The 4,109-nt window shown below is 32.9% G+C and overlaps 1 long non-coding RNA gene across 1 annotated transcript; it reads right to left on the bottom strand.

Moving 5' to 3' along the window:
- Positions 1-1,304: 1,304 nt before the first annotated feature.
- LOC113498111 lies at positions 1,305-2,711 on the bottom strand. Its single transcript, XR_003400959.1, has 2 exons — positions 2,527-2,711; positions 1,305-1,974 (listed from the first exon to the last, which is right to left on the bottom strand). It is a non-coding gene; the product is annotated as an uncharacterized LOC113498111 (long non-coding RNA).
- Between the last annotated feature and the right edge of the window lie 1,398 nt (positions 2,712-4,109).

Genomic DNA, 4,109 nt, shown 5'->3' on the forward strand with positions numbered 1-4,109 from the left:
AAGTCACTCTATGTGTTTCTAATTAGATTCTACGTTCTGTCAACGTGTATCTCATCCGAATCTCTACGTTATACGGAGACTACGTTCAGCTAACATATAGTTTCTTAGTAAATTATCTTAATTTCGACCATGAAGGCCAGAATCCTGAAATAGGTATTGGAGCTTTTAATCAATGGTTTCTACCAGATTCTTGGACTTCAGGTACGTAAATTTGTACCAGATTATTTCAAATGTTATTTCAAAATATCTGACTCTTCGGGCTCAGTAAAGTGGTTAGTGGAGGTCGGGACTGGCAGTCTCCATGTACTCAAATAATCCTCAAACAGGAATATTTAACCCCAATCCAGCATGAGGCACAAATTAAAATACCAACTTCATAAGAGGTTTCTCTGAAAGTGCGATTGTCAAAACGTTATTACCTTAACATAATAACCTGGTCGAAAACCTTACGGACTTCCTTCACTCAAGGGAAAACCACCAAAATATTTCCTATCTCACAACGAGAGCTCTCACACACAACCAAAAACAGAGTTCATACATACATAGGTCAACTAAAAAAAATACAGTAACAGACGGTGTGCGATCGATTCATAGAAAAAAATGGTGGGGGGGAGGGGGCAATATCTTTATGCTATTAAGGTAATTTAGCTGGTTGTGCATTCTCCCCACCTGTGTATCACAAAATATTAATATTAACATGTTACGAGGCACCAATTACGTATTCTTAGCTGTCGTGTTGGCGGTCCCCTGCGTGTGTTACGTCTTACGAATATTTACATAAAGCTATATCTTGTAGGTTTATATTCAAATCTTATCATCATGATTTTCATGTTTCGCAGTCCTTGATGCTAAAGAGGAATAAAATTAGTCCTTTTTTATTCTTATTTTGATACCTTACATTTTACTTATAGAAATTAATGAGGTGAAAGGACATGGCCGGAAATTGTATGAACCTGTGCCCCAGCATGTACACGAATAAAATCTACGTCAATTAATAGTAAACATCGTCAGAAACAAGAATAAAAAAGATTTATTTTGCTCAGCAGTCGCTGACAAGAGTTATGAAGGTTGAAAGTTAAGTAAGGTTAGGTTGAAAGTTAAACTATGATTAAAGCACTTTTATGTTCCTGGTATATAAATATTTAATCTAGACATTTAATATTCAAAATACAATCACTTGAACACTGAGAGCAGCATTATTTTTCAATTTGAGTAAATCTAATTGATTGGAGGTTAGAACAATATTACACAATATTATTCTACTGATACCATTTTGGATTAGACAGCAAATAAAAGAAATTAAATTGTTGAAACATTTAATATTAATGAAACATTATAAAACGCGGCTGGTGAAAAGACAGCTTCTTGGTATCTCGTCCATACCAAGTAAAAAGGAATTGTCATAATGTGAGCACAACATCCAACAGTCCGGTTGCCAGATACACAATTACACCAATACCATTTCTAGGTTGGTCTTCAAATGAGGGAAGCTCGTTATAAAAAAAATATGTGTAATATTCACGCCTGGCCGTAGTCTCGATTTAATACATCCTCTTAATAGAAGAGGATGATTTCCTTCAATTTCAAGTGCTGCGAAAGTATTTGTCAAACTTGAGTTCTGTAATAATAACTCCCATTCATTAGAATGCGCATAAAGCTTATTATAAAACAGCAAGGCTGATTTAATTAAGGTAGGCACTAAATAATCTGCACTTTGCTGACATCCATCAAATATGCATCGCCTAGATGTATTAGCACAACATCTATAATTAGGTAGGGCAATTGATGAAACATCTTGACCTGGGCCAAGATGAAGTTGTGGGGCAGGTGGTGGAGGAATTGGTATTTGGATATTTTGATCAGGTTGGTGGTCTTCTAGGGTGCAAAACGGTTGGAATCAGTAATAATTCTTCGGCTCACTTCTCTGTTAGCTCTCATGTAACAACCATGACATAAAAAGTTGGCTGCTCTAACCTGAAAAAAAAAAGATGAAACTAATACCACTCACACTTGACAATCAATAGCTTAACTTTCTATTTTTGTAAACTCAAATGTATGTACATAACAATATTATCATTTTATTGCCAACATCAAAGCAAGACACATATTACAAAATAAAATACCCCATCTCATCTCTGTCAATCAAACAGATACTCATACAGTTTTTACCAATATATAGAGTGATTAATGTGGAAGGTGAAAGTATATAATACATCCATATTACTTATAGCATAGAAATACAGAGATTTCCAAAGATTTGTAAAATGCAAGTGAGTCAGAGTAAATCACTAGTTATCTAAATAAGGCAAGTAAAGGCTTGTCCTAACTGATTCTTAATTGAAAATATTCCTCATTAATAATAATTAATATTAAATCAGCATTAAATATTACTTTATAGTAACTATATTGACTCACCTGTAACATTTTGAATAGAACTTCAAATAAGTTTAAATTATTTAATGTATTGACTACACTATTAAAACTAACAATTATTCACATGTAGATATTTAAAAACGTACTACTTACATGTCATCATGTAAGTACTGCCACAGTGATACAACTGCGGCGAGAGGGCTTCCCTTCAGAATTTCGTGTTTTTTGGCATGTGTAACTGATTTACCACAGCCATAACAAACATTGATATGACCGAGTTGTCTTCCCCTGAAATTCGTTGCAAGACATCTTGATATCTTGTCATAACACGCACCACAGACATGGCTATGAGATGATAGCTGTGAAGGTAAAATAAGTATCTTTATTAGTCTTGAGATTATAGATAGGTATTTAAATAATATGAATGCTGTAGGTATAAAAAAATATTTAATGATGCTACAACATACCTCGAATGTTAACCACTCCGATAAAAGAACAGTCATATCGGGAGGTAATGATGATAAAACATGTCTCCTGATACTTTCTCCGATTGTGATCCGGTTGTAAAAGGTCCATTTTCCTTAAGTATACACAGTACGACTAGTTAGTGGAGCACTCGCGTGGGGCTACGACATATTATATTTATAAACGAAAAAACAAACCGGCGCAATGACAGTTTATTGTTTATGTTTACAAATATGTGAGAATGTGATTTGACATTGACATTAGACGCTCGATATTCATCACTTCAATGTTGTCAGCACAAAAGTGACTATCTACCTTTGTACGCGAACTTAGTTTTATTTACTTAATAATATTTATGGTTTCATTTATTTAAATAAATCAGAAAGCTTAAAAAAATATGTGTTATGTAAGTTATAATTAATTATGAACGTTTTACATTTTAAGCTCGATGTCTATAGTGACGGACTTTCCCTACTTTGTTCTTTGTGAATATTACATGGCAACATTAAGGGTACTTTTGAGTGGAGTACAAACGAAGAAAATCTTTTTATTGTATGTTTTTTTCTCCCGCTGCTACAGTAAATTGAACTATTTTCAAAATTCCTTATTCGTTTTTTTATAATTATTGGTTTTATTTTGGTTCCTGTACACTCTGGGGCAGAATTCGGCCAAGTCCTTTATTTTATTAATACCTGCTTGCTGTACAAAGCGTTTACGTCAACAGACTATCTAAAACTTGAAGTTAAACTAAAACGTACGATATAACGACTACAGTAGTCGTTATATCGTACGTTTTAGTAACGTAATATTACTGAAAACGGACCTAAATGGTTCGCTAATTATTCTAATAATTTACTAAACTAATCGTTCCCGAACAAATACATAAAATTAACGTCCATCTATCATAAATTATTAACAGCGAGCTACTAACAGAAAACTAATTTCAAAATTAACACATCATGTTATGTCATCCAATTAAAATCAACGCACATTCAATTAAATTTAATATTGAATCAAAGCTTTGAACATTTTCAATATAAAATATCTTTTGAACATTTTGAAGTTCAAACTTCAGTGAATGAAAAGACAAGTTATTTCAGTGTCGGTGCATCGAAATGTATAGAAATGAGTGCAACGTCTTTGAAACTGTTTTAATTGATGTTTCAATGGTAAAATACTAAATTGATGTTTTAATATATTTGATGTTGTGAAATAAAATGGAGGTTGAAAATGTCTTGAGATAGCATTTCATTTGTAATGAAAATCAAATT

This window comes from Trichoplusia ni, chromosome 10 (assembly GCF_003590095.1).
Source record: "Trichoplusia ni isolate ovarian cell line Hi5 chromosome 10, tn1, whole genome shotgun sequence".
Classification (NCBI taxonomy): Eukaryota; Metazoa; Arthropoda; class Insecta; order Lepidoptera; family Noctuidae; genus Trichoplusia; species Trichoplusia ni.